Here is a 21,410-nt window from a genome sequence, read left to right as displayed (position 1 = left end):
TGGGGAACACAAAGTGGTCATTGCAGTGATGTATAATCCACCACAGAACTGCAGGAGGCAAAGAGAGGAATATGAAGAGAGCAACAGAGCAATGGTGGGCACACTTGCTGAGGTGGCAAGAAGAGCTCACTCCAGCAGAGTGAAGTTACTGGTTATGGGGGATTTCAACCACAGGGAAATTGACTGGGAAAACCTGGAGCCACATGGGGGTCCCGAAACATGGAGAGCCAGGATGTTGGACGTGGTGCTGGAAAACCTCATGCACCAACATGTTAAGGACACTACCAGAGTGAGAGGGGAGGATGAACCAGCAAGATTGGACCTTGTGTTCACCCTGGGCAGCTCAGACATTGAGGACATCAAGTATGAGTGTCCCCTAGGAGCTAGCGACCACGTGGTTCTGTGCTTTGAATACATAGTAGAGCTGCAAGTGGAGAGAATAACAGGAGTTGAATGGGAAAAGCCTGACTATAAAAGAGGGGACTACATAGGGTTGAAGAACTTCCTGCGGGAGGTACAGTGGGACAGAGAACTGGCAGGAAAGCCAGTAAATGAAATGATGGAATATGTAACAACAAAATGCAAGGAGGCAGTGGAAAGGTTTATTCCCAAGGGCAACAGTAACAACGGGAAGACCAGAACGAGCCCCTGGTTTACCCGACAGTGTAAGGAGGCAAAAACAAAGTGCAATAGAGAATGGAAAAAGTACAGAAGGCAGAGAACACACGAAAATAGGGAGATCAGTCGCAGAGCCAGGAATGAGTATGCACAGGTAAGGAGGGAGGCCCAGCGACAGTATGAAAATGACATAGCATCGAGAATCAAGACTGACCCAAAACTGTTGTATAGCCACATCAGGAGGAAGACAACAGTCAAAGACCAGGTGATCAGATTAAGGACAGACGGTGGAGAACTCACAAGAAATGATCAGGAGGTATGTGAGTAGCTGAACAGGAGATTTAAGGAAGTTTTTACAGTAGAGACAGGAAGGGCTGTGGGAAGACAGCACAGAAGGGAACATCAAGAGGGAATATACCAACAAGTGTTGGATGACATACGAACAACTGAGGAGGAGGTGAAGAAGCTCTTAAGTGACCTTGACACCTCAAAGGCGATGGGACCGGACATCTCCCCATGGGTCCTTAGAGAAGGAGCAGAGATGCTGTGCATGCCTCTAACCACAATCTTCAACACATCCCTTGAAACTGGGCAACTACCTGAGAAATGGAAGACAGCTAATGTAGTCCCCATATTTAAGAAAGGAAACAGAAACGAGGCGCTAAACTACAGACCTGTGTCTCTGACATGTATTGTGTGCAAAGTCATGGAGAAGATTATCAGAAGGAGAGTGGTCGAACACCTGGAAAGGAACAAGATTATAAATGAAAACCAGCATGGGTTCATGGAAGGCAAATCTTGTATCACAAACCTCCTGGAGTTTTATGGCAAGGTAACAGAAGTAAGACACGAGAGAGAGAGGTGGGTAGATTGCGTTTTCCTAGACTGCAGGAAGGCCTTTGACACAGTTCCCCACAAGAGATTAGTACAGAAGCTGGAGGATCAGGCGCATGTAAAAGGGAGGGCACTGCAATGGATAAGGGAATACCTGACAGGGAGGCAGCAACGAGTCATGGTACGTGAAGAGGTATCACAGTGGGCGCCTGTTACGAGCGGGGTCCTACAGGGGTCAGTTCTAGGACATGAACGACATGATGGAAGGAATAGACTCTGAAGTGTCCCTGTTCGCAGATGACGTGAAGTTGATGAGAAGAATTAAATCGGACGAGGATGAGGCAGGACTGCAAAGAGACCTGGAGAGGCTGGACATGTGGTCCAGTAACTGGCTTCTCGAATTCAATCCAGCCAAATGCAAAGTCATGAAGATTGGGGAGGGGCAAAGAAGACCGCAGATAGAGTATAGGCTAGGTGGACAAAGACTACAGACCTCACTCAGGGAGAAAGACCTTGGGGTGACCATAACACCGAGCACATCACCGGAGGCACACATCAACCATTTAACCGCTGCAGCATACGGGCGCCTGGCAAACCTGAGAATAGCGTTCCGATACCTTAATAAGGAATCGTTCAAGACACTGTACACTGTGTATGTTAGGGCCATACTGGAGTATGCAGCACTAGTCTGGAACCCACACCTGGTCAAGCACGTCAGGAAGTTAGAGAAAGTACAAAGGTTTGCAACAAGGCTAGTCCCAGAGCTCATGGGAATGTTGTACGAGGAAAGGTTAAGGGAAATCGGACTGACGACACTGGAGGACAGAAGGGTTACCTGGAGGTTACCTGGAGGTTATTCCGGGGATCAACGCCCCCGCGGCCCGGTCCATGACCAGGCCTCCCGATGGATCAGGGCCTGATCAACTAGGCTGTTACTGCTGGCCGCACGCAGTCCAACGTACGAGCCACAGCCCGGCTGATCCGGCACTGACTTTAGGTATCTGTCCATCTCTTTCTTGAAGGCAGCCAGGGGTTTATTGGCAATTCCCCTAATGCTTGATGGGAGGCTGCTGAACAGTTTTGGGCCCCGGACACTTATGGTGTTTTCTCTTAGTGTACCAATGGCGCCCCTACTTTTTATTGGGGGCATTTTGCATCGCCTGCCCAGTCTTTTAATTTCGTAGGGAGTGATTTCTGTGTGCAGATTTGGGACCATTCCTTCCAAGATTTTCCAAGTGTAGATTATGATATATCTCTCCCTCCTGCGTTCCAACGAGTACAAGTCAAGTGCTTCCAAGCGTTCCCAGTAGTTAAGGTGCTTGACAGAACTTATACGTGCAGTAAAGGATCTCTGTACACTCTCTAGATCTGCGATTTCACCTGCTTTGAATGGAGATGTTAATGTACAGCAGTATTCCAGCCTAGAGAGAACAAGTGATTTGAAAAGGATCATCATGGGCTTGGCATCTCTCGTTTTGAAAGTTCTCATTATCCATCCTATCATTTTCTTTGCACGTGCGATCGTGGCACTGTTGTGATCCTTGAAAGTGAGATCCTCAGACATTACTACTCCCAGGTCCCTTACATTATTTTTCCGCTCTATTGTATGGCCGGAGTCAGTAGTATACTCTGTTCTAGTTATTATCTCCTCCAGTTTTCCATAACGGAGTAGTTGGAATTTGTCCTCATTGAACATCATATTGTTTACCGTTGCCCACTGGAAAACTTTGTTTATATCTTCTTGGAGGTTAACCGCGTCCTCAGCAGATGACAGCCTCATGCAGATCCTAGTATCATCCGCAAAGGATGATACGGTGCTGTGGTGTATATCTCTGTTTATGTCTGATATGAGGATAAGGAATAAGATGGGGGCGAGTACTGTGCCTTGTGGAACAGAGCTCTTCACTATGGCAGCCTCCGATTTAACTCTGTTGACCACTACTCTTTGTGTTCGATTTGTTAGGAAGTTGAAGATCCATCTCCCCACTTTCCCAGTTATTCCTTTAGCACGTATTTTATGGGCTATTACGCCATGATCGCATTTGTCAAATGCTTTTGCAAAGTCTGTGTATATTACATCTGCATTCTGATTTTCTTCCAGTGCATCCAAGGCCATGTCATAGTGATCCAGTAGTTGTGAGAGGCAGGAGCGACCTGCCCTGAACCCATGTTGCCCTGGATTGTGCAGATTTTGGGAATCCAGGTGATTTGCAATCCTGCTTCTTAGCACTCTTTCAAAGATTTTTATGATGTGGGACGTCAGAGCTATTGGTCTATAGTTCTTAGCTAATGCTTTGCTGCCACCTTTATGGAGTGGGGCTATATCCGTTGTTTTAAGTGACTGTGGAATTTCACCCATGTCCAAGCTCCTCCTCCATAGTGTACTTAGGGCACGCGAGAGGGGTTTCTTGCAGTTCTTAATGAGAACAGAGTTCCACGAGTCTGGGCCCGGGGCTGAGTGCATAGGCATGTTGTCAATGGCTTTTTCGAAATCTATCGGAGTTAGGGTCAGGGGAGACATGATAACGACATACAAGATACTGCGGGGAATAGACAAGGTGGACAGAGATAGGATGTTCCAGAGAGGGGACACAGGGACAAGGGGTCACAACTGGAAGCTGAAGACTCAGACGAGTCACAGGGACGTTAGGAAGTATTTCTTCAGTCATAGAGTTGTCAGCAAGTGGAACAGCCTAGCAAGTGAAGTAGTGGAGGCAGGAACCATACATAGTTTTAAGAAGAGGTATGACAAAGCTCAGGAAGCAGAGAGAGAGAGGACCCAGTAGCGATCAGTGAAGAGGCGGGGCCAGGAGTTGAGTCTCGACCCCTGCAACCACAATTAGGTGAGTACAATTAGGTGAGTACACGCACACACGCACACATGTGGTAATGCTTTATTTACAGATAGCAAAGTCAGGGTATTTCTCCAGAATGGTCTGTAGTATACCACTGTGGATAAAATACTTTGCCATTTCTTGAACACTTCTGAGTGAGTTGTTTCTAAATTCATTAATTTTATCGCACTCCAGTACATAATGACGCAGGGTGTGACAATAGTCCATCTGGCCAAGTTTACATTTCGTTTGGTCTACATCTGGTGGTAGTGATTTAACCTGCCAAAGATACTTGTAACCCAGCCGGAGCCGGGCGGTAGTGACATCCAAGAGTCTGCTTATTTTATTGGATGCACCATAGACATGATAGAATGATGATAGATGGACTGACTTGTGTCAATCTCCCTGAGTCTTAAGTCAATAAAATTCAGTTGAAGTTCTTTTCGTATTATTGTTCTCAAACTACTACCTGGCAAGCCAAGATTGTAATCTACTCCCTCTTTGAAAGCATACAGCTTAGCCAATTTATCAGTTCTATCATGCATCAGAAGACCAATGTGAGATGGAATCCACAGCATGTGCAAACTGACTCCACTCTCCACAATCTTGCCATACACAGCTGTGTCTGGCTTCTGACACAAGCATGTCACAATTTATGCTTAATGAGTTGAGAGCATTTATGGATGACAGAGAATCAGTTACAATTAAACTGTCATATATATGTTATTGTAACCACGAACGAGTGGTATTGATCAGTAACAACACTGCGCTAGCCAAGGATTCAAACTTTTAAGACTTTTAGGCACAAAATTAGTTAATTATACCACAGCAGACTCAGAACTAGCAGCTTCTCCATGCCTTACCACACTATGAATGCGACTTCTCTTACGAAACTTTTCAAACCATCCTCTACTGGCTTTAAATTCATCCCTTTCTGCACTCGAAGAAGGGTAATTCTGCCTCAAATCACAGTGTATCTTCCTGGCTTTCTCGCATATGATCGCCTGGCTTACGCTATCACCTGCAAGTTGATTCTCGTTCAACCACACTAGCAACAGTTTCTCCACCTCTTCCAGCACTTGAGGCCTCTGCTTGGTTAACATCATTACTCCCTGAGCAGCATTAGCTGCTTTAATAGCCGCTCTCTGCTTCAGAATAATGGAGATCGTAGACTTCGGCTTCTTGAACTCCGCAGTAAGACTGGTAACAGGATCACCTTGCTCATACTTTTCAAGATTTTCCCTCTTCACTTCTATTTCAATTTTCTTCGAACTCATCTTTTTATCCACATTACCACTCTTCACGTGCTTATGGTTAATTGCAAAATGAACTGAAAAACACATGAAATACAACACAGGGAGTTCACAGGAAATGAACACACATCTGATCGAGACCGACAACAAGGCGAGGTGTATACAAGCATTAGGAAGTGGGGAAGATTGGAGTGTGCGAAAAAAATGGAACGGAATGTGAAAATTGACGCGGCTGTGTTTGTTTGGCACCCGATTATGTGTTCGTGACCAAATGCAAAAAATTGGCGAATTTTTTGGTCGTGAACCGATTTGTTCGTGTTCGGAACAAATCGTGACCAGAGGTTCCACTGTATATATGTTTTGAAGGTAGTAAGTTGGTAGACAGTAACCGCCCAGGGAGGTACTACCGTCCTGCCAAGTGAGTGTGAAACGGAAACCTGTAATTGTTTTACATGTTGATAAGATTTCTGGTGTATTTTTTCTGTCTCATAAACACGCAGGATAACAGGTATATCTCGCTATTTATACTTACACTTAGGTCACACTACACATACCTGGAGTTTACCTGGAGAGAGTTTCGGGGGTCAACGCCCCCGCGGCCCGGTCTGTGACCAGGCCTCCTGGTGGATCAGCGCCTGATCAACCAGGCTGTTGCTGCTGGCTGCACGCAAACCAACGTACGAGCCACAGCCCGGCTGATCAGGAACTGACTTTAGGTGCTTGTCCAGTGCCAGCTTGAAGAGTGCCAGGGGTCTGTTGGTAATCCCCCTTATGTGTGCTGGGAGGCAGTTGAACAGTCTCGGGCCCCTGACACTTATTGTATGGTCTCTTAACGTGCTAGTGACACCCCTGCTTTTCATTGGGGGGATGGTGCATCGTCTGCCAAGTCTTTTGCTTTCGTAGTGAGTGATTTTCGTGTGCAAGTTCGGTACTAGTCCCTCTAGGATTTTCCAGGTGTATACAATCATGTATCTCTCCCTCCTGCGTTCCAGGGAATACAGGTTTAGAAACCTCAAGCGCTCCCAGTAATTGAGGTGTTTTATCTCCGTTATGCGCGCCGTGAAAGTTCTCTGTACATTTTCTAGGTCGGCAATTTCACCTGCCTTGAAAGGTGCTGTTAGAGTGCAGCAATATTCCAGCCTAGATAGAACAAGTGACCTGAAGAGTGTCATCATGGGCTTGGCCTCCCTAGTTTTGAAGGTTCTCATTATCCATCCTGTCATTTTTCTAGCAGATGCGATTGATACAATGTTATGGTCCTTGAAGGTGAGATCCTCCGACATAATCACTCCCAGGTCTTTGACGTTGGTGTTTCGCTCTATTTTGTGGCCAGAATTTGTTTTGTACTCTGATGAAGATTTAATTTCCTCATGTTTACCATATCTGAGTAATTGAAATTTCTCATCGTTGAACTTCATATTGTTTTCTGCAGCCCACTGAAAGATTTGGTTGATGTCCGCCTGGAGCCTTGCAGTGTCTGCAATGGAAGACACTGTCATGCAGATTCGGGTGTCATCTGCAAAGGAAGACACGGTGCTGTGGCTGACATCCTTGTCTATGTCGGATATGAGGATGAGGAACAAGATGGGAGCTAGTACTGTGCCTTGTGGAACAGAGCTTTTCACCGTAGCTGCCTCGGACTTTACTCTGTTGACGACTACTCTCTGTGTTCTGTTAGTGAGGAATTTATAGATCCATCGACCGACTTTTCCTGTTATTCCTTTAGCGCGCATTTTGTGCGCTATTACGCCATGGTCACACTTGTCGAAGGCTTTTGCAAAGTCTGTATATATTACATCTGCATTCTTTTTGTCTTCTAGTGCATTTAGGACCTTGTCGTAGTGGTCCAATAGTTGAGACAGACAGGAGCGACCTGTTCTAAACCCATGTTGCCCTGGGTTGTGTAACTGATGGGTTTCTAGATGGGTGGTGATCTTGCTTCTTAGGACCCTTTCAAAGATTTTTATGATATGGGATGTTAGTGCTATTGGTCTGTAGTTCTTTGCTGTTGCTTTACTGCCCCCTTTGTGGAGTGGGGCTATGTCTGTTGCTTTTAGTAACTGAGGGACGACCCCCGTGTCCATGCTCCCTCTCCATAGGATGGAAAAGGCTCGTGATAGGGGCTTCTTGCAGTTCTTGATGAACACAGAGTTCCATGAGTCTGGCCCTGGGGCAGAGTGCATGGGCATGTCATTTATCGCCTGTTCGAAGTCATTTGGCGTCAGGATAACATCGGATAGGCTTGTGTTAATCAAATTTTGTGGCTCTCTCATAAAAAATTCATTTTGATCTTCGACTCTCAGTCTGGTTAGCGGCTTGCTAAAAACTGAGTCATATTGGGACTTGAGTAGCTCACTCATTTCCTTGCTGTCATACTACATACTACATGTACATGCTATATATACACACCCATGTGGATTTTCTCCTATTTTCCTAATAGTTATTGTTCTTCATTATTTCCTCTTATCTCCATGGGAAAGTGTTAAAGAATTCTACCTCCGAAAGCCATACGTGTCGTAAGAGGCGACAATAACGCCGGAAGCAAAGAGCTAGTAACCATTTCTCCTGTATAAATTACTAAATTTAAAAAGAAAATCTTTTATTTTTTTTTTTGGGTCACCCTGCCTCGTTGGGATACGGCCGGTGTGTTTATATATATATATATATATATATATATATATATATATATATATATATATATATATATATATATATATATATATATGTATATATATAATCTACCCACACTGGACAGTACCTTGGCGTGTAGCTTGCGCTACACACCAAGGTATTGTCCAGTGTGGGTAGATTGGTAAAGCACTGCGTACCTTGTCCTAAGGTTCGTAGGTTCGAGTCTCCTTCAGCCAGAGATCAGTGTTTGTGTATATTTCGCCTGCTCTCGCGAATTCCTTGCATTGTTCAAATCTCTAGTAAGACTGATGCATGCAGGGGATGAGATGAAAAGCTGTAAGCCTTCTCCCTGAAAGCTGGCTGCCTTGGATCAAACGTGTAGTGCAAGCTACATGCCAAGGTATTGTCCAGTGTGGGTAGATTGGTAAAGCACTGCGTACCTTGTCCTAAGGTTCGTTGGTTCGAGTCTCCTTCAGCCAGAGATTAGTGTTTGTATATATTTCGCCTGCTCTCGTGAATTCCTTGCATATATATATATATATATATATATATATATATATATATATATATATATATATATATATATATATATATATATATATATATATATGCAATAAGATCACAGTAAACAGGTGATTTCAGAATATCCAAAACAACCACTCTGAAAGAATAGAGAAATTCCAAGCGCTTTCGTGACTACTCACATTATCAAGGAACTATGAAAGTAAAGCATCCAAGGAAGGTATATAAGGGGTCTGGCCAACACCTCACTATCAGATCCCACAACGGTTAAACACCTGACGCGCGCCGACCTAACTGGATAGGTCCTTTGCACAACTCACCCACAAACTATTCTACCCAAGAAAATTTAAAAATTATTATTTGTCCATTGTATTATTAAATTCTTCCCAAATTCTATTAATTATAAATGGATCTAATTTATATAAACCAAAGGAAATATTCATATTATTGTCAAAACTGCTTTTTATGAAACATGATTCAATTATATTCCTGTCGACCATGGACTTGCTTGATACTAGTTTCTCAACTTTTTGAAAATCAATTGGATGGTTAAAATCTCTTACATGAATAAAATTTACAGAAAACCTACAAATAACTGTTCCTATGTCCACTATTATTCCTCGCATCAAGATAGAGTCAAATTGTCTGTTTTCTCATCAATGTTTTTGAGAGCTTTACGAATTTGTAGTCCTGAGTTCATAGATGAGGAAATATCCAAAATTTATGAAATAGGTAATGATTTAAAATTCCCAAGAAATGTAATTGATAAATCTTTTAAAGTTGCTAGAAATACTTTTTACAATCCAAAAAGGGATAACCAGCCTTATTCAACTAAAAATATGTTGGTTCTCCCTTACCATGAAAACTTGTTTTATATGCCTTCTCTTATTAAGACTTTTAATATTAAAGTTGTATTCAAAAATCTTGATACAGTAAAAAAAACTTTTGATAAAGAATTCCCCCCAAAATGCTGATGGATGTGTCTATAAGATTCCTTGTAAAATTTGCGATAAAGTTTATTACGGTCAAACTGGTAAAAATCTCGAACTAAGATTAAAACAACATAAATATAGCATTAGAACTGGACAAGATTCCAATGCTCTATTTATCTATGTAAGAGATTTTAACCATCCAATTGATTTTCAAAAAGTTGAGAAAGTAGTATCAAGCAAGTCCATGGTCGACAGGAATATAATTGAATCTTGTTTCATAAAAAGCAGTTTTGACAATAATATGAATATTTCCTTTGGTTTATATAAATTAGATCCATTTATAATTAATAGAATTTGGGAAGAATTTAATAATACACTGGACAAATAATAATTTTTAAATTTTCTTGGGTAGAATAGTTTGTGGGTGAGTTGTGCAAAGGACCTATCCAGTTAGGTCGGCGCGCGTCAGGTGTTTAACCGTTGTGGGATCTGATAGTGAGGTGTTGGCCAGACCCCTTATATAGCTTCCTTGGATGCTTTACTTTCATAGTTCCTTGATAATGTGAGTAGTCACGAAAGCGCTTGGAATTTCTCTATTCTTTCAGAGTGGTTGTTTTGCATATATATATATATATATATATATATATATATATATATATATATATATATATATATATATATATATATATATATATATATATATATATATATATATATATAATATATATGCAATAAGATCACAGTAAACAGGTGATTTCAGAATATGCAAAACAACCACTGTGAAAGAATAGAGAAGCTCCAAGCGCTTTCGTGACTACTCACATTATCAAGGAACAATGAAAGTAAAGCATCAAAGGAAGGTATATAAAGGGGTAGCCCACACCTCACTATCAGATCCCACAACAACGAAACACCTGACGCGAGACAGCAGGCCCGCCGGCCCAACTAGGCAGGTCCTTCATACAACCCACCAACAAACTATTCTACTCAAGAAATAAGAAATTTAAAAAATTATTATTTGTCCAATGTATTATTAAATTCTTCCCAAATTCTATTAATTATAAATGGATCTAATATTTATAAACCAAAGGAAATATTCATATTATTGTCAAAACTGCTTTTTATGAAACAAGATTCAATTATATTCCTGTCGACCATGGACTTGCTTGATACTACTTTCTCAACTTTTTGAAAATCAATTTGATGGTTAAAATCTCTTACATGAATAAATAGAGCATTGGAATCTTGTCCAGTTCTAATGCTATAATTATGTTGTTTTAATCTTAGTTCGAGATTTTTACCAGTTTGACCGTAATAAACTTTATCGCAAATTTTACAAGGAATCTTATAGACACATCTATCAGCATTTTGGGGTTGACGGGGTCAGGTGTGGCATGCTGCAGTTGTTGCAGGTGGACGCTGAGCTGCACAGGGAGAGTGGAAATAATGACATAGAGATTGAGGGGGCTTCTAGGAAGAGAGTTGGAGACCTGTCGGATGACGAGGTCATTACTCCAGCTCAGCGACCTGGCAAGAAGACGTGGGCGGGAGTAACTAAGAAAGAGCAGAGTAGTGTACAAGGGAGGGAGGGAATCAAGGAGGGCAAGAGTGTATGGGAGAAGTCAGGAGTAATAAAAAGCGTTATAGACAGGACACAGAGACATTGAGGAAAGCCACCTTTTTTGCATCTTTAAGTGTTTAACTATAAATGTGAATGGCCTAAGAGCTGAAGTTAAACGTGTATGGTTCGAGAATGTTTTGAGGCGTTTTGATGTTGACGTGTGCTTTATACAGGAACACAATTTTAAGTGTGGCAGAGAGTTGAGGTTGAAAGGGTTTAGGATGTATGCTGGTAGTTCAGGGAAAGTAAAGGGTGGGGTGGGAGTGGCAGTGAGGGAATCCAGCCCATTTCAAGTGCTCGCGTGGGAAGAGGGGGGAAGGGAGGGTAGTGAGGGTAGAGGGGCTCTGGGGGAAGATTCGAGTGTGTTTTCTGGGGATATGTGCCGGTAAATAGCAACAGTTGGATAAAGGTGAATTTTATACTGGATGTTCTGCTTTTCCACTTGCGGGGTTTACCCATGGTTTCCATAGTAGGTGGGGACTGCAACTGTGTAATTAGAAATAAGGATGTGGAGCCGAGGGGTGCAGGGTGTGTGCTTGGGGTGTTAAGGGATTTGTTGAGGGACGCAGGGGTTTATGATGTAGTCAGGGGTGATGGGTGGAAAGTGGAGCACACGTTTATGCGGAGGGGTTATGTGCCAGATTAGATCGCATATACATAACTCGTGAGATTACAGTAGAACGTGTGCTGACGGTTGACGTAGGTTTTTCGGACCATCGTGCAGTGTTGGCAGAGGTGGCATGGGATGGTATGGTTCGCCGGTATGCAGGTTATTGGAAAATGAATGTGAGGTTACTTCAGGGGGAGGGGGAGGGGTTTACATTCAGGGACTGGTGGAGACAATTCTGGGAGGCACGCAACATTGAGGAGGATGTTTGGGATGGCGGGAGATGCAAGCTAAACGCCGGATTGAGGATTATTACCAGCATAGAGGACGGGATGAGGCGCGGTGGAGGTTTGGACTACAGAAATACCTGGAGGGGCAGCTCAATGATTGCTATGAAGGGGGTGGGGGTGGTAGGCATGGGGAAATTGAAGTTTTAAGGGGAAGATTGAAGGATATACAGAATTCTCGTTTTGATTCGATACGTGTGAGGGAAGGATTAGAAGAGGTACTATAGGGTGATAAACCGTCAGGATGCGTTTTGCGGAGGTTCAGGGAAAGATAGCAGATGACCACGATTATGGGATTAGAGGTGTGTAAAGGGGTGGGGGGGGGCAATACGGTGGGGCAGGTACTAAGAACCACTGATGGAATGAGTAACTATGCTGATCATTGGTTCAGGGAGAATTTTAAGCAGGGGGAGGGTGGAGGGAGGGAGGGAAAGATTATAGGGGAGGGAATTCGGGGAATTTTAGGGGAGGAAGAGAGGGTGGAGCTTGAGGGTAGGATCAGTGAGGAGGAGGTGGGGGAGGCGGTAATGAGCTTGAGTAGGGGAAAAGCGCCAGGGATGGATGGGATTCCTAACGATTTCTATATTGCACACTGGGATTGTATGAAGGAATGTCTGGTCTCATTGCTTAACTGTATGAAGGAAGGGGGAGTGTTGGAGGAAACACAGGGCACGGGGGTAGTTGTTTTGGTTTATAAAGGAGGGGGGGAGGACCCTGGGTGCCTATAGGGCGATATCCCTCATGTGCGCTGATTATAAGATATTTGCGAAGGTTTTGGGCAATCGCACGAAGAAGGTGATTGACCTTGTTCTACATAAAGGACAGTATGGGATTCAAGGTCGAAGTATGCGTGAGGGGCATGGAAGAATTAGGGATTTCGTGGAGGGCAGACAAGGGAGGGGGATCTTGGGGATTGATTGAAGGCAGGCTTATGACTGTGTGTAGTGATACTGGTCCTGTGGGGAGCAGCAGCAGGATAATACTGCACCACCTCTTGGGGCCCTTAACAACAACAACAGTTTGGTGTGTGTCATGGGCGCCAACACATGGTGTGTGATTCTCTCCTACTATATCCATTTATCAGTGATGCAGATTACATGGTGAGTTTAAATATGTGGCCTGTAGTTATAACTTTTCTCTTGACATATGCAAAACATCACCATCCCTGTAGAAGCCATTATTAGATGTACTAGTCATTATATTTTGTTGTTGCAGAAATACTATGAAGATTCTATGTTCAATAAAGCCTAGAGATAAGGCCTGTGTTTCTATCACAACAATTTATTGAACATAGAATCCTGGGCTACCTGGTGGTGATCCTGCGCTAGACTACATCACAACATGGAGCGTTTACTGAAACCTGAGAGGCTAGACTGTGACCCCAGCTTATCAACGGTTGCTCAGGAATGGAAGCACTGGTTTAAGACTTTCGAAAACTTCTTGGGAGCCCTTCCTAAAGAAGATCTAGATAAACTAAGTCTGCTTATCAATTTTGTGTCACCTAAGATATATGAGGCTATTTCTGAGTGTAATACCTACGAAGATGCTATCAAAACCCTCAAGTCTCAGTATATTAAACCTACAAATGAAATCTTTGAACGCTATCGCCTTGCAACTCGCCGCCAGCAGATTGATGAATCCTTAGAGGAATACTTTCAAGCACTGAAAATTTTAGGTAAGGACTGTCACTTCCAAGCAGTGACAGCTGCTCAGTATTGTGAAGAGTCCATCAGGGATGCTTTTATCAGTGGCCTGCAATCACCAATAATAAGGCAGCGTTTATTGGAGAATAAAACTCTCGACTTAGCCGCTGCCTTTGACCAGGCAAGAGCTCTAGATTCAGCCCAGAAGAATTCTGAAGTATACAGTACCACTCAGCCTTCTCGAGTGGTAAGTGCTGCAATTCCTGACCAAGACTCTTGCAATGAAGTTACTGGGGAACCTGCCTCAGTGACAGCAGCAGCAGGTACGGTGTGTTTCTTTTGTGGTTTTTCAAGACATCCACGTCCAAAGTGTCCTGCTCGTGAAGCAATGTGCCATAAATGCCACAAGAAAGGTCACTTTGCTAAAGTATGTCGTGCTAATGCATCAACAAGAGCTAGTGCCTCCACACATTCCAGTGATCATGCGACTCTAGCAACAGTGACTTCTGCGGCTACTCCAAATTCACTGTCAAAGGCAGTTGTGAAAGTATTCATCAAAGGAACAGAAGTAGATGGTCTTATTGATAGTGGCAGCTCAGAGAGTTTCATCAACCTTGACTTAGTTAAACGGCTCTCCTTGACTCTACATCACTCATCAGGTACCGTTTCCATGGCATCAACATCTCTCTCTATTCAGACCTTAGGGTTTTGTAAGGTAAATCTCAGAGTTAATGGAAAGGATTATCAAGATGTACATTTAGCTATTCTGCCACAACTGTGCTCTGATGTTATCCTTGGTCAGGACTTTCAGAAGCTGCATGGTAGTGTCACCTTAACATATGGAGGTGAACTGCCTCCTCTTGTTGTCTGTGGACTTAGCACTTTAAGGGTAGACCCACCAAAGCTGTTTGCAAATCTTACCGCGGATTGCCATCCTATATCAGCTAAGTCACGCCGCTATTCTTATGAGGATCGGATGTTCATTGAGAAAGAAACTCAGAGGCTGCTGAAGGAGGGTATTATAGAACCGAGTGATTCCCCTTGGCGTGCACAGGTTGTTGTTGTTAAAGATGGTTATAGGAAACGGAGACTGGCTATCGATTACTCTGAGACAATCAACAAATTTACACTTCTTGATGGGTACCCTCTACCTCGAATTGACGATACAGTGAACAAAATTGCTCAGTACTATGTGTTTAGCACAATTGATCTACAGAGTGCTTATCATCAAGTCCCTATAAGGAAGGAAGATAAACCATACACAGCGTTTCAGGCTAGTGATGGCCTGTATCAGTTTACCAGAGTCCCTTTTGGAGTCACCAATGGGGTAGCCTGCTTCCAACGAATTATGGATTCACTCATTCAGGAAGAGCAACTCATGGGAACTTACGCGTATTTAGATAATGTTACCATTTGTGGCAAGACCCAGGAGGAACATGATGCAAACCTTGATAAGTTTTTGGAAGCCGCCAAGAAGAAAAATATCAGTTACAATGAGGAAAAGTGCACTTTTTCAACTAAAAGGCTTAGCATCCTTGGTTATGTAGTGGAAGGAGGTTCAATATTCCCAGACCCTGAACGACTACGACCTCTACGGGAACTTCCAATGCCTCAAGACAAAAAGTCACTCCGAAGAACTCTTGGTCTCTTTGCTTATTACTCACAATGGATCTACAACTATTCAAGTAAAGTCCGCCCATTGAGTGCTACCACATTTCCTGTGACAAAGGAAGCAGAAGCCGCTTTCCATACTCTCAAACAGGACATTGAAAACTCAGTAGTTCAAGCCATTGATGAGTCCCTACCATTCGAAGTGGAAACGGATGCATCTGACATTGCCATTGCTGCAGTCTTATCTCAGGCAGGACGACCAGTAGCCTTCTTTTCGAGAACTTTTCAAGGATCAGAGAAATGTTATGCTGCTGTAGAAAAGGAAGCCCAGGCCATCATAGAAGCAGTTCGCCACTGGAGGCATTATTTAACTGGTAGACATTTCACCATAAGGACTGACCAACGGTCCGTGATGTATATGTTCGACAAGAGGCACAAAAGTAGGATAAAGAATGACAAGATATTACGCTGGAGGATGGAACTATCATGTTATGACTTTGATATTCTGTACCGACCGGGTCAAGAGAACATCTCACCTGATGCATTCTCTAGGTCCCACTGTGGAGCAGCATGTCATGATTTGCAATCACTCTCAGCTCTCCACAAGGCTTTGTGTCACCCAGGAGTTACACGCCTGTACCATTTTGTCAAATCAAAGAACATGCCCTACTCAGTGGAAGATGTGCGACAAGTGATCAGAGCATGCAGAGTATGTGCAGAGTGCAAGCCAAACTTTCATCAGCCAGAGAAGACTCATCTCATAAAATCCACCCAGTCTTTCGAAAGATTGAATATAGATTTCAAAGGACCTCTACCAAGCACAAATCAGAATAGGTATTTCCTTAACATAGTAGATGAATATTCAAGGTTTCCCTTTGTATTCCCCTGTGCAAATATGGCTGCTTCAACTGTTATTAGTTGTCTTTCACAGTTGTTCTCTATTTTTGGTATGCCAGCTTATATCCATTCAGACAGGGGATCCTCGTTCATGAGTAACGAACTTCAGGAGTTTTTGGCTAGCAAAGGTATTGCCTGCAGCAGAACAACAAGCTACAACCCTCAAGGCAATGGTCAAGTGGAGCGGTTCAATGGTACTATATGGAAGGCAGTTACAATGACATTGAAGTCGCGCAATCTACCTGTTCAACACTGGCAAACTGTCCTACCTGATGCTCTTCACTCTATTAGATCACTGCTGTGCACAGCTACTAATGCAACCCCTCATGAAAGACTCCTCAACTATTCACGTCGTTCCTCTACGGGAGCCTCCGTGCCCACTTGGTTATGTCATCCTGGACCCGTTCTCCTGAAGAGTCACCGTAGGATGAACAAGACGGATCCTTTAGTGGAAGAGGTAGAGCTCCTGCAAGCTAATCCACATTACGCCCATATTCGCTACCAAAATGGTGAAGAGACTACAGTATCTACAAGACATTTAGCCCCAGTTGAAATCCCTATTAGTGTGGAATCTCAAGATACACCAATAGATGTGAAAGATGCTTCGTTTTCTCCTGGAAAGCCCCTTGAGACTACCCCTATGGAAATAGAGGATTCTGCTCCAGCAGTTAATCAAACCCCGCTGGAAAATATCGAACCTGGTGAAGAGGCTCAAGGGCTACGAAGGTCGGGATGTGTACGTCGCCCACCTAACAGTTTGGGAGATTACTGTCTCTGATATTTTAGAAGGGGGAGATTGTAGTGATACTGGTCCTGTGGGGAGCAGCAGCAGGATAATACTGCACCACCTCTTGGGGCCCTTAACAACAACAACAGTTTGGTGTGTGTCATGGGCGCCAACACATGGTGTGTGATTCTCTCCTACTATATCCATTTATCAGTGATGCAGATTACATGGTGAGTTTAAATATGTGGCCTGTAGTTATAACTTTTCTCTTGACATATGCAAGACATCACCATCCCTGTAGAAGCCATTATTAGATGTACTAGTCATTATATTTTGTTGTTGCAGAAGTACTATGAAGATTCTATGTTCAATAAAGCCTAGAGATAAGGCCTGTGTTTCTATCACAACACTGTGTTCATAGACGTATGTTGTGGCGTATTTTACAAAAACAGGGTTTTGGGGATGAGATTGTGCAGTGGGTGACTACTTTGTATACACCTGCGAGAGTCAGGGTACAAGTTAATGGGAAGTTAGGGATGCCGGTACAGATGGGGAAGGGTTTGAGACAGGGTTGTCCCTTGTCACAAATCCTTTTTGCATGCATGCAGGACCCATTTTATAGGCTTATAGAGGAAGGAGTGTGGGAACGGGGAGGAAAGGGTCCTCGCAGATGTGGGATTGTGGGGTATGTGGATGACACCACAATTTTGGTGGGAGGGGAAATAGGATTGGGGAATGTGGGACGTATAATAGAGATTTTTGGTGGGGCGACTGGGATGAGGGTCAATGGAGCAAAGTCTAAGTTAATGGAAGTAGGTACGTGGGTGGGGGGGGGGGTTTGGGGGAATTGTATGGGTGGAACGTTGTGGATAGACTTAAGATATGCGAGGTGGTGTACATGGCAGAGGCTGGGGAGGCGCAGAGGGTAAATTCAAGGGATGTTGTGAGTAGAGCGATGGGTAGGATGCGAGGGTGGAGGGCCGGGGATGTAACGTTGCAGCAGAGGGTGATGGTGGTAAACACACTGGTGTATAGTAAAGTGTGGGTAGTGGCAGAAGTATATCCCCTGAGGGCGTGTGATATTCAGGAACTGGAGAGGGAGGTTTTGAGGTATGTGTGGGGTTATGGGAGGCCGTGGCTTCGGAAGGAGGTGGTGATGACGGACGTGCGACTGGGTGGGCTGGGTCTCATACCTTTGGACACACGTGTTAAGGCAGTATATGTGAAGCAGAGGTACCTAAGGGCAGGAGGGGAGAGGGGTATAAGGGTGGGAGAGGTCATAGAGGATGTGAGGAAATGGTGGAAGGGGAAGGAGTTATTGATGTGTGAAGATATGATGCGTAATTTATTGACAATCCAGAATGCAAGGAAGGTGAAGGTTGGTAGGCTTGGGAGGACAGGTAGGCAGGGAGAGGTGATACAGGGACTAGATACATACCCGATGTATGATTGGAGGGGCATTTGGGAAGACTTTCGAAAGATTAGATTAAAGCCGAAGGTTCGTGAATTGGTATATAGTTTTTTTCTGGGAATTCTAGCTTCAAGGTCTGTGCTATATAGAATGGGTTATGTAGGTGAGAGGAATTGTCAGCATTGTGGGGAGGAGGAGACAGCTTTTCATGCTGTGTAGTTTTGTGAAACCTTGGGGGTTGTAAGGACATGGTTAGCGAGGATCCTAGGTATAGTGGCGGGGGGGGGGGGAGAGTAACATCTCGACCTTGAGGGCGTTGCACTTTGATGTTTACCTGGAGACCTGGAGAGAGTTCCGGGGGTCAACGCCCCCGCGGCCCGGTCTGTGACCAGGCCTCCTTAGGTCAGTGTCCCAGGATGCGACCCACACGTGTTTCTTTCCACCTGTTGTCTATGTTCCCCATCAGTAAAATGGGTACCTGGGTGTTAGTCGACTGGTGTGGGTCGCATCCTGGGACACTGACCTAAGGAGGCCTGGTCACAGACCGGGCCGCGGGGGCGTTGACCCCCGGAACTCTCTCCAGATAAACTCCAGAAACACCAGTCGACTAACACCCAAGTACCCATTTTACTGATGGGGAACATAGACAACAGGTGGAAAGAAACACGTCCAATGTTTCTACTCTGGCTGGGAATCGAACCCAGGCCCTCACCGTGTGAAGCGAGAGCGTTAACCACCAGGCCACCAGAGCCCTGTGGGTGGAGTGGGTGGATGTGGGTGGAGTTTCCAAAGACATTCGGCGGGCTGTGATGTACGTTACCTGGAGGTTATTCCGGGGATCAACGCCCCCGCGGCCCGGTCCATGAGCAGGCCTCCCGATGGATCAGGGCCTGATCAACTAGGCTGTTACTGCTGGCCGCACGCAGTCCAACGTACGAGCCACAGGCCGGCTGATCCGGCACTGACTTTAGGTATCTGTCCAGCTCTCTCTTGAAGGTAGCCAGGGGTTTATTGGCAATTCCCCTAATGCTTGATGGGAGGCTGTTGAACAGTCTTGGGCCCCGGACACTTATAGTGTTTTCTCTTAGTGTACCAATGGCGCCCCTACTTTTTATTGGGGGCATTTTGCATCGCCTGCCCAGTCTTTTACTTTCGTAGGGAGTGATTTCTGTGTGCAGATTTGGGACCATTCCTTCCTAGATTTTCCAAGTGTAGATTATGATATATCTCTCCCTCCTGCGTTCCAACGAGTACAAGTCAAGTGCTTCCAAGCGTTCCCAGTAGTTAAGGTGCTTGACAGAACTTATACGTGCAGTAAAGGATCTCTGTACACTCTCTAGATCTGCGATTTCGCCTGCTTTGAATGGATATGTTAATGTACAGCAGTATTCCAGCCTAGAGAGAACAAGTGATTTGAAAAGGATCATCACTGGCTTGGCATCTCTCGTTTTGAACGCTCTCATTATCCATCCTATCATTTTCTTTGCACGTGCGATCGTGGCACTGTTGTGATCCTTGAAAGTGAGATCCTCAGACATTACTACTCCCAGGTCCCTTACATTATTTTTCCGCTCTATTGTATGGCCGGAGTCAGTAGTATACGCTGTTCTAGTTATTATCTCCTCCAGTTTTCCATAACGGAGTAGTTGGAATTTGTCCTCATTGAACATCATATTGTTTACCGTTGCCCACTGGAAAACTTTCTTTATATCTTCTTTTTTGTATGTTTCTTGGGGTATACGGGAGGTGGGGGGTGATTGTAGGGTGAGGGCACTTGCAGCGGGTGTGTATCGTACGGTTTGCAGGAATAGGCTACTATATGGGAAGGTGTGGGTAAATAGTTTCCCAGTGGGTTATCGTAATCTGACGGTAGGTGTTATGTTAGGGTTGGGTGCAGGGTAGAGCTGGAATGGGTGTATTCCCTGAGTCTGTCGCTTTTGTTCTGTTTTGAGTTTAGTGGGGGGTGAAATGTGAATAAAAATGTGTGGCAGTGGAGTATATGGGTGTGTTGTCGTTAGGCATGATGGGGGGCGTAGGGGGGGATGACCTGGTGACCTGTTATTAAGAGACAGGGGTTTATGACTTTAGACTTCAGGTATGAGCTTGAGCATGTAAGGGAACGTAAGTTTGTGTTTTTAATATAGACAGTATGGGGTCAGGGGATGGCAGGGGGTGGCTTTCTAAAGTGTTTTGTGCCTGGATGGATTTTTAATGATGGAGGTAGTACTGCTCTGCACATGTATAATTAAGAGCGATAATGTTATTTTATCTTTTTCAGTGTGTCAGAGTAGGTCTAATAATGTTCTGAATACTGGTTTCTATACATCAATATCTTGATGAACATGTTAAAACATAAATATGAGAATATGTTCTTAGTGTGTGAGTTTCATTATCTAGTGTACAGTTACCATTTTTAGTTGGCATTCTTCTTTATAGTCAAGCAATGTTCCTATCTATTTTTTGTCATAAGTAATTAATTATGTTAATTAATCTTTTTATAAGTTAAGTGAACAATAGTCAGACGTTGTGACGTCTTGTGTAAGTGGCATTTAATTTTGCAATGGGGAAAAGGAGGGGGTGTAAGTAATTTGATGGGATCATAACGACATGCAATTGAATTTTTTGTACACTGTATCTAGAAGACGGGAAGGAGTTGAGTCTTGACAGTATTTGTATTAAATCTTAAGTAAATTTTCATGGAATTCTGTGTAACGACAATGTTCATCTCTTAGTCGGGTGATAAGTAGAATATAAATTTTCATGCTAATTGTAATATATTTTAATTAATGAAACGTACAATATTGTATTTAGCATAGGAGTAAGGTATAAAAAGCATAGTGGATGAGGAATATTTTTGTGGCAGCACAAAGAGGAACCTGCAGTGTGTATTTAGGAAATGAAAATTTATGTTCTGTGGCGGAGCCGATAATAGGGTTCTTTTATTTATTTAATGTATTACAATGTAATTTTTAAATAAATTAT

The 21,410-nt window shown here is 43.8% G+C and overlaps 1 protein-coding gene across 5 annotated transcripts in view; it reads left to right on the top strand.

Annotated features, from left to right (window-relative positions):
• LOC128689991 (uncharacterized oxidoreductase YjmC) overlaps positions 1-21,410 on the top strand; it is a 113,404-nt gene that overhangs the window by 6,673 nt on the left and 85,321 nt on the right. The window lies entirely within an intron of this gene.

Source organism: Cherax quadricarinatus, chromosome 25 (assembly GCF_038502225.1).
Source record: "Cherax quadricarinatus isolate ZL_2023a chromosome 25, ASM3850222v1, whole genome shotgun sequence".
NCBI classification, from domain to species: Eukaryota; Metazoa; Arthropoda; class Malacostraca; order Decapoda; family Parastacidae; genus Cherax; species Cherax quadricarinatus.
This window is presented reverse-complemented; position numbering and strand designations above follow the sequence as displayed.